Below are 10765 nucleotides of genomic sequence, written 5' to 3'. Positions count from 1 at the left end.
GAGGAGGAGGAGGAGGAGGAGGAGGAGGAGGAAGAGGAGGAGGACATGGAGGAGGTGATGGAGGCTCAGCATCCTGGTCCACAGGTCAAAGACTTCCATGGAGCCCTGTTGGTAACATATACACCTTTGAATCTGCATGGAACTTGGAAACGAGGCTAAGGTATCTATGTTACCCTGGGGGCAACCTGACGTTGATGGGACCCGAGGACGTTATGTTCCATGACATAAGCCAGGGCCGGGTGTGGTGGCTCATGCCTGTCATCCCAGCGATTTGGGAGGCTGAGACAGGAGGATGAAAGTTGGAGGCCAGCCTTGGCAGTGTAGCAAGATTCCGTCTTGAAAATGCGCGAGCCCCGACTGTCAATCACGCCCTAATACAGCTGGGGAACTGTCGGCCCAGGGACCGCGTGCGATGCTGGGTATAGGTGACGAGGCACAGCCCTGATGTGCTGTGGACCTCCGCAGCCCGCTGCAGGGTCCAGGCAGGGCCCACTGTGACATTCAGCTGGATTCCTTTCCTGGTGACCATGTGATGTGACTGTCCCAGAGAGCCACCAAAAGGTAGCAAATCACGAGTCCACATGGAAGCTCGGGAACGTATGTTCGTGGGCCTTCTGCAAATAGAATGTCAACCTGGAAACGACCCTGAGTCCATCAGGAGAAACACGGGGGACAGACAGACCTGGGTGGTGGGACCCAAGGTCCAGGGGACAGTTCTATCAATGGCCCCCGGTGCTGACCCCACAGCCTCCTTCCCAGAAGCCCTGGACCTGCAGCCCTGCCTGGCCTCCGGGCACAGGCTCCGCCACCTTCCTCACACACCTCCTGTGACCTGCAGGGGACATGCAGGAGGGAAGTCATGTCCCTGAGAGGAGCCAAGTGACCCTGAAGGGGGGACTTTTGGGACCCTGACGCAGACCAAGTCCCGGGACCCAGGGGGACGAGGATCCTTCCTCCAACCCTAAACTCTGCAAGAACAGGTTCCACTGAGAACCAGGCAGCAGGGGCCAGGGGGACCCAGAGTGGCCATGGCCGTGGGGACTGGAGAGTGGGATGTCACCCTGCTGTCCGTCAAAGTCAGGAGGGACCTCGGTGGGGCTCTCTGGGAACTTCTCTGGGACCCCAATAAAACTGGAGGGCAGGAGGGGCACGCTGTGCCTGTCCTCTCTGAGAGGACCCCTCTGCCCCTCTCCATCCCTTTAATAAACTCCTGCCTGTCACTCTGAGTGACAGGTCTGACGTCTTGCTGGCTTCATGGCAAGGACCCGGGTTTGAAGGGGTCTTGGTGCTGCTCACCTTGATACAGGGTGAGCGGGCTCAGGGGCCGCCCCTGCAGGACCCTCAGGGACCCTCCGCGCCGCCCGGGGCCCAGGGAGGGGACTTCTCGGCGCACAGGCGCCCCCTGCAGGCGGGGCGGGGAACAGCGGCTGTCGGAGCCCCCGGGTACCGCGGACGCTCAGGGACGTCCATCACCCCCTTTTGCTCCCCAGCTGCTAAAAATGAATATGATCTAACACACTAGGAAGGAGACCCCTGGGGACAGGAGGGGACAGGGTGCCAGGCGGGAGGGCTGGGGAAGGAAGCCCCCCCAGGGTGCCGGGTCTGTGCCCATGCACCTCGAGGAGCACCCACGAGGGTGTGTGGTTAGATGATCACCTCTGACCATCGAGGACTCGCTGCCAGGACAGGAGGGGACAGTGGTGACCAGGGGGGGAGAGATGTCAGGCTGCTCCTGGCTCCTGGTGTGTGGGGCCCAGAGAGGCTGCTCCACCTCCTGCAGCGCACAGCACAGCCCACCCCAGAGCACCCCCAGCCCCAGAGGCCCCCAGTGCTGAGGAGAGAACCTGCCGTCAATCATGATGTTCCCAAGGGCCAGTCACGATCGTCACCGTGACAGAGGCAGCCAACAACCTGACTCTCCGTGTGATAAAGCTGTGGGTCACGTGGATTGCAGGGTCCAGTGAACTTTGAGTTGTTGTGACCCCAATAAAACCATTTGGAGAAGGAGAATTTATCTTGGGCTCCTGGTGTCCGAGGTCCAGTCCCTGGTGGCCGACTCCATGGCTCTGGCCCAAGGGGAGCAGAACAAGATGGCGGCAGGGCCTGGAGGAGGAGAGCAGCTCAGGACAGGGCACCAGGGAGCAGAGAGAGCTCTGCTCACCAGGGACAGGACAGAGACCCCAAAGGCACAGCCCAGGGACCCCCTCCTCCAGCCACACCCCACCTGCTGCAGTCACCACCCAGGGAGTCCATCCAAGTGGATTAATCCACTTATTGGTCTACACCTCTCGCAACCCACTCATTCCACCTCTGAACCTTCCTGCGTGGCCTCCCACACGAGGTCTTGGGGACCCCTCATATCCACACACCATGACTCATTCAGCAGAAGGGGACCTGGACAGCCGGGCAGCTGTCCCGTGGACCCCTCCCTGCGGTGCACCCTCCCAGCAGGGTCTGGTCCTCCCTGGAGTCCAACATGCCCACTCCCCTGAGCACCCTGAGCACCTGCGTCCCCACCCCACAAGGACCACAGCAGCCTCCCACAGGAGGGACAGCCGCCTTCGCCTGATTGACAGATGTGGAGCACGGTGTCCCCACGGGTGAGACAGCCCCTGGGCTGGGCCCTCAGGCGGGTCTCCATCAGCTGTGGGGGAAGGGGACGGGGTGCTGTCCCCCCACAAAGGGATCGTGCCGGTGGCACTAACCAAGTGGCCCTGCAAACCTGTCCCCGTGCACGACTGCAAACAGGGACCTCGGAACCTTGGGCCACAGGGACCCAGCTGCAGAGCTGAGAGTCAGCCAGGTCAGCTCCGGAGAGCAGGAGGCCAGCTCCGTCCCCCGCTGGAAAGAACCGATGTGTTTGTGCCGAAGCCACTAAGCACCAGCCGGGTCTCCCAAAGGACAATAAAAGGGATCCGTTTGACGTCTGAATGGCCCCGGGGACACTGTCACCGTCACCCGATGACAGGGTGGAATCAGGAGCTGCAGGTGCAGGGTCCGGGAGCCCAGCGTGAATGACCCCCCGGTGGCACCTTGGACAAAGAGGGACACAGGATCTCTTCTTTCTTTCTCTTTTTCCCCTGGACCTATTCAGTGAGTGACCACAGGACATTTTCCCTCCTGTTGAAGAACAGAGTCTCCTTCATGGCATGGCTAATGACAAGCCCTTGGGGCCTTTCGGGGGCATTGAACACTGTCCCCTCCTGGGCTGGACTTGTGGGGCCGCCTGAGGGGTTTCCACAGTGGGCTGCGGGGACATCAGGGTCAGCAGGGGAACCGCTGTCCAGGGTCCCTGGAAACGACCGGAAAAATTCAGGGGCATCCTGGACCTTGTCCCTTGTCCCCTAGATCTGGGGTCAGAACCATCCTGGGCTGGGGACCTGTGGCCTTAGATTCTGCTGGGTCTTTCCTTCTATTTTATTTATTTTATTTTGGGTGATTTGGATCTTTGATGAGGTGGTGAGGTTCTTAATGAGCACAGTGATTTGCATATTCATAGGACATTCATACATATTCATGTCTATCTTATAGCATACGTTTATATGCTGATTTATAGGTAAGATTCATATAACTAACTCACATTAAATATATTATTAAACAATACAAAATATATTATTAAATTATATTATATGATCATTTTATCATAAATAAAACTATGATATATAATTATATAAAATATATAAAATTATAACATAAAACTGTAATATATAATTATAATATATAATTATATAGTGATATATAAAATTACGATATATAAAACTAATATATAATTCTACAATAATATATAAAAGTATCATATATAATTATAGAATGTATTTTAAATTACAATATATCTTATATATAATAACATAAGATATATTATTAAATATATTATTGAATTTGTAATACATATATTATTAATTCATATTAAATATATTATTTAACTATATAAAATAAAATTATGTTGTATAATCATATTATTATAAATAAAACTAGGATATATAATTATACAACAATATATGAAATTATGATATGTAATTATATAATGATATATAAAATTATGATATATAAAACTGTAATATATAATTATATAATAATATACAAAATCATCATATATAATTATACAATAATATATAAAATCATTATATATAATTATAAAATGTATTTTAAGCTATAATATAATTATATAATAATATACTAAGATATATTATTAAATATCTTATTTAAATTCATAATGCATATATTATTAATTCATATTAAATATATTCTTATTAAATACATTATGATATTTATATTATAAATCATAAATATATTTTTGATCTATAGTTTTACATATTTTATAATTATGTATCTTTCTATATTTCATACATGTATTTCATACATGTGATATATTTTATTATTTATACATGCATTTTTTAATTTTTAATTTATATACATAAATGTATACATATGAATTATATAATAAAGTGTATTTAAATGTGAATTAAATACACACTAAAAAATATAAATGTATGTATTATCAATACGTTTTATAAATATATGTATATGTTTTGCTGAGGTGGACCAGGGATTGAACTCAGGGCCACTCAACCCCTGAGCCCCCTCCCCAGCCCTATTTTGCATTTTATTTAGAGACAGGGTCTCACTGAGTTGCTTAGGGCCTCGCTTTGGCTGAGGCTGGCTTTGAACTCGCGATCCTCCTGCCTCAGCCTCCCCAGCTGCTGGGATGACAGGTGTGCACCCATGCACTACGCTAAATTATATTTCCCCATATGTTAATACATATATAAAATTGATATATCACCTTTATTAAAAATTGACCTATAAATCTATGTGGCATTTTCACATAAATTCCTAATGATACAAATTCATGGCCGACTCACACATAGATCTATGATCGACTCATACACAAATCCGTGTTCCATTTACATATCAATCTACAATTATTTCACAAATTTACTACTTATTCATAAAATCCATAATTTCTTTAATAATAAGAATGCGTTTTTTTAAAAAAATAATGCAATGCCAGTGACCCACAAGGTCACACCATGTCTAAAACCCCATCCTATAAGTCACGGGTGGGACTTTGGGCAGAGAGGGACCCAATATATTGATATTGATATTGATATTTGTGCATTATCTTCTACTTTAGATGTGGGAGGAATCTTTTCACATATAAATGAAAAGAAAAAGAAAAATATGAATTTAATTTGGAAGCCACTTAGTCGCTGCTGGTAGAACCTGTGCCCCGAACGTCCCCACACTCAACAGGACAGCAGCCCGATTAGCTGAGATGCATTTTATTCTTCAAAACGAAAGAAAAGACGGAAAACCTCGGTCCGAAGCCTTCACGGGCTGCACGCGGGCCCCTCCCTTGGTGGACAGAGGCACTGGCCAGGGTGCATGTCTGTGTGGAGCAGTTGTGTCCCCCCCCCCGCTGACCTGTCCACCAACACTCTGTGGCCAGCCACAAATGGGTTCCCGTTAGGCTCGGACGGTGACACTCGCAGGATCTATTTGCTGTTTCTGCACAAAGGACGGGGCAGCCTGGGGCTAAGCCCTGAGCCATGGCCGTCTCAGAGACTGCGGTCTACAAGCTGGACGCCTGGAGGGGCTGAGAAGAGGACGTTGGGCAGTCACACAGTGACCTGGGGGAACGGCTGCCATCTCTTCAGGGATCTCCGGGTGTGAAGGACTGTGCCGGTCAGCGCCTGCTGGACCATCAGCGCAGCCCTGAGGTCCCACCAGGGCTGCAGACTCCTGTCAGGGAGCTGGCGGGGGCTTGGCCACCTCTTGGTCTCTCCTGTGGCCGAGGCCTGAGCAACCCCTGGGCCAGGAGGGGACCTCACGGTGCAGCCACAGATCACCTGTGCATGTGGCTCTGAGCCGGGCAGTGCCCCTGGGGACAGTGGAGCTTGGGAGCCACCACAGGGCCAGCAGAGCTCCCTGGGTCTTGTCCACCCCAAGAAGAAGTCTCCATCTCCAATCTCTGCAGAGAAGCCTGAGCTGTCACCAGAGAGGACAGGTCTAGGCGTCCTCCTCATTATTACCATCATCATCATCATCATCATCATCATTATCATTATCATTATAGAACTGTGACAGTCATGGCACTATGATCGCCCGATCACGGTAACACTATTGTTATTGCTATCATTATTTTTTCAAACTGATGTCTAGACAATTTCTTGGCGCATTTCCTTAGAAGAGAGGCCTGGTTTTGCCTAGTTTCTCCTCATTCTCAAAAGAGGTCCTCCTTCTGTATCAGTCAGCTACAAGAGAAGTCATGCCGCATAACAAAGATCCCCAAATCTCAATGCCTTTTGATAATAACCGTTTTATTTTTTCACACTTTCGAGTCTCTGGGCCGAATCACACTGGGATGATCTTGGTGGGGCTCTTCCGGGCTGAAATAAAATGCACGATTTGGGCTGGATTCACACATTCTCATCATTCTGGGACCTGCAGATTTCTCAGGCGTTTTCACATGAATGTCTAAATGCACCATAGGAGTCACTGTAGTTCCACTTTCTGCAAAGTCCTTCCATGTCTTGTGACCGGAAGCAAATCAGATGCTCGTCCACGGTCCGTGTGGAGGTGAGAGATGTGGTTCTGCAAAAGTTGCGAGGGAGACAGAGCTGTGGTCAGCTAACGTATTGTCCAGGGCCACCCTGAAGCCTGAAGATGTTTTTTTGAGCCAGAATCAGGACAGAGGTGGAAGGGCAGAGGGGACAGCAGGATGGCTATCCCCTGTCCACTGCAAAACTCCATATGATCCCAATTCTCGGTCTCTTCCTCTCTGCATCAATCTTTCTATAACTCAAGCTTTTAGACTCTCTGTCCTCGAGGGGACTGTCCATATAAGGAAAGGTCATTGCTCTGTTTGGGAGCAGGAACCAGGAGTCTAATCCTCCCATCCAACAGTGGTCCTTTTGACCCCAGCCTTCCCAGCAAGCCTGATCAACAGCACGACTGTGGTAGGCCCAAGTAGTGGAATAGTATACAGCCACCAACACAAAACAGACCCTGACGAAAAGCCACACGTGGACCCATCTCAGTGCGAGCAGAGGAAGGCAGCCTCAGGAGAGGGCACACTATCTAGTTCCACTTAGAAAACCTCAGAAGCAGGAGTTGAAAAGAAATGGATATCTGTATTTATTTCCTTTGCCAGACTGAATAATATTCCATTGTATGGAAGGACCCTCTTCTGTGCATCCATCCTTCCTGTAATGGACACTGGGGTGGCATCCAGCATTGAGCTACTGGGTATCATCTTGCCACAATTCCAGGCTCCTAAGTCCTCCCCATTTTGCCAAATGCTTTCAGATCTAACGTTCCCAAGAGTCTTCAATGGGCTTCTCTGGGTGGACAGATGATTGACATCTTGAATCCTATCACCAACAACGAGTGTGCAAATCTCTCTTCTAGACCCCACACTTGCAGGATTTTTTTCCCTCCCCGATGTCATTTCTTCCTGTTCTCATGAGCACCGGTTTGTCACCCGTCCAGTGCCATTTAATCACCCACAGTCAGGGCGAACTGGCCTCAATTTAATTTTCTTGCAAAACTATTTGATATTCACATGAAGTGCCTCAGCCGAGCCAGCGACAGGAGAGTGACATTAGGCTTTCACGCTGTGTCAAGAAGAGAAATGTATTCATTGCACGGCTGACCCCCAAAATGTGCGGCGCCCTGCCAAGTCTGGCTCGGAGGATGTCTAGGGTTATAAATTATTTAAATCCCATTGGGTTTCCCCGATGGGTTTTTCCTTAATTGAAAAAAAAATGCAGAGAAGCCTGACCGCAAATATCATGCCCTGGGCCCGTCCTCCTGTGGCGGTCAGGGAAGATGGTTGAGTCTTTGGGGGCAGTGAGGAGGGGCTCAAAGTGCAGCCCAGCACTGATGGTGGCCATCTGTGTCAGGCAGTTTGCCAGCACTGTAACAAACACCTGAGACCATCAACTTAGGAAGAAAAAAGGTTTGTTTTGGCTCATGGTTTTGGAGGTGCGAGTCCCCGGTCTGTTGGTAGCACCGCTTTGGGCCAGTGGTGAAGCCGAGCATCATGGCGGGAGCAGGGGGAAGAACAAAGCCACCGAGGGCCAGAAAGAGAAAGAAGGAGGAAGAGGAAAGAGCCGCAGTCCTTTTATGACCTCCAAAGCCACGCCCCCAATGGCCTCACTTCCTCTCCCTAGGCTCCACCCCTTAAAGGCACCGGCACCTCCCAATAGCAGTAAGCTGGGAACAGACCTTGGACACATGGGCCTTTGGTGGGGAGCACTGAGGACCCGCCTCCGCCTCTTAACCTGGGAAATGGGAGGCTGTAGAGAGCGCGGGAGAAACTGACCAGCAAAAGGAGGCGGTAGAGAGCCCTGGTCTCAGTCTCCAGTGTCCAGGTCAGCTCAGGAATCATGAGGGAGGCCAGAAACTCTACCCACCCACTCACTCACCTGCTGGTCCAAACTGGGGTGCGTGCATGTGGGTGTTGGTGGGCACTTAGATGCACGGGTGCAAGCGGCCCCCATGGAGGAGCATCGTCCTCCAGCCCGTGAGTTTGTGAGCTTAGAAGCCCCTGGAAACCCGGGACTGGGCCCTGGTCTGACGCCGTGATTTGCCTGTTGGGCATACAGCAGGTGCTCAATAGCAGTCTGTCCAGGAACAGAAGGCCCCAGTGTGGGTGGTCAGGGCAGCTGGCCCTCGGGGGGCTTGCTCTCCGGCCTCTGGCCTCCCTCCCTCCCCCTCGGGCCTCCGGTGTGGAAGTCCAGGTGAAGGTCAGTCCTGAAGGGCAAGCTGCCCGGGGCCTCTGGGGATCCTCCCGTCCGCCAGGCTGCCAGCCCGTCTGACACGCAGGACAGCCCGCCGTCCCCCTGGGGACCAGCCATCCTGAGAGGAGGCGACCGCGGCTGGCTCCCCACTGGCCTCATTTCTGGGGCACGTCGCCGCCGAGGGAGCCATCTGGATGCCCAGTGTGTCTGAGAGGGACACGCTGCTAGCAGCAGAGCTGACCCTTTAGTGCAGTCAAGCAAAAGGCGTCACAGGCCAGAGCCACAAGGAAGGACGTGCACTCAGAGAAGAAGAAGAAGAAATGCTTTGCAAAGCCACGTCGATGTCCAGCCCCTGACCCCAGCCCAGGGCAGGAGGTGTGGACACCCACAGCCTCCCATGCACTGTGTCCGGGGACAGGTTCGTTGCCCTTGAACCGTGGACGGTGCATTTATTTTTCTCCTAAGACGATGAGAGGAACCGCAGGCTTCTCTCTGCTGGACAAAACCGCCGTGACCCTCTGCTGCCCCTCAATCCAGAGACGTCCCTCGAGTTGGAATCTAGGAACACCCTGGATGGTGGAGATGTCCCCGTTTGTATGGAGATGGACAGTCTGGGTTTGGAGTCCTGTGAGATGCTGACTCTGCATGGCCATCCGCAGCTGACTGACAGGTCCTCTGTCCACGCAGAGTTCTGGGTTCGAAAGACGCACAGGAGAGTGGCCCCTCGGCTGAAGCCATCGCCGCGTGGACTCAGTCATTGAATTTATGGTTAAATGACCTCAGACACAGGAAGCATGAGTTCAAAAGGCTTCAAAGGTCCATACCCAAGTGACCAGGGGGTGGCTCAGTGGGTAAGCATCTCTAGGTTCCAAAAAAAAAAAAAAATACGGAAAGAAATTGAGAGAATGAAGAAAAAATATATAAAACTCCCCTCTCTTCCCTACAGACCCGCTCGGAAAATAAACTACTGACCCTCAGACGGCTCTTGGCCAGTTTGCTCCTGAAGGGGTTTGTGCCCGGTGGACATCGACACCAAGACAACACAGACCTGTGCAATGCTCCTAAATCAGAATCATCCACCTAAAATAAATCCTATCTGCCAGGCACGGGGACACCCGGCTGTCATCGAAGTGACTCTGGAGGCTGAGGCAGGAGAGAGGTATTTGTTCTATAATCCATATGTTTTGATGTGTGCAAGATATATATGTGACAAGGAAAGACAGACTTGAATATGTAAAGAGTTCTTAGGAATCAATAACAAGCAAAGGAGTTTTTCAAACAGGCAAGGGTTGGAACAGACGTTGCATCCAAGAGATGGAGGCAAATCATGGAGATGAGTCGTCAAATGACGCCAAACACCCCACGTCATGGGAAGGTGAAGCTAAAGCGTCATGGGCCACTGAATGAAGTCCCACCCCTGTGGTGATGTTTGGTCAGTGACCGAGAGGTTGTGTGCATGGTGGTTCCTGGTGAGTGTATTGCCCCGTGGCTCCAGGGCAGACTCTGTCCTGCAGGTATCCTTTGCACTGTGGGCATCTGGGCACTGTCCTCTCCTGACCTCCCTTCCTTCCTCGGCTGTCCCCATCTGGGACCTTTCCATATCCTGCAAAAGGAGTCCACTCTGCCCTGGGGTGTTCCCCACCCCGGTCTCTCCCAGGCCTGGCCCTCACCCTGGAGCAGGGACAGAAGGCCACTTCAGTCCCATCTCTCCCCCAAGCAGACGAGGCCAGCACCACGGAGCTGCTTGAATTTGGGGTGGGGAGAGGGACACACCCCAAAGCATCTGTCCATCCTGTGGGCACCCCAAAGAGAGAAGCGAATCTGACGGTCAGCCTGGGTCAGGCTCAGAAAGGGAGCTGAAGTCCTCAGGGGACCCCATGCAGCCTCTCAGCGTGGAGGACTCCCCGTTTCAGGGATTAGAAGGGGCAGTCCAGCTGGGGTGGACATGGTGCTGCCCAGAGACTCCCCAGGGCCCACCTCCTTCCAGAGCCCAGATTCCCAGAGCGATTATTGCAGGCTTC

This window comes from Marmota marmota, unplaced genomic scaffold (genome assembly GCF_001458135.2).
Source record: "Marmota marmota marmota unplaced genomic scaffold, marMar, whole genome shotgun sequence".
NCBI classification, from domain to species: domain Eukaryota; kingdom Metazoa; phylum Chordata; class Mammalia; order Rodentia; family Sciuridae; genus Marmota; species Marmota marmota.
Note: the sequence above shows the minus strand (reverse complement) of the source record.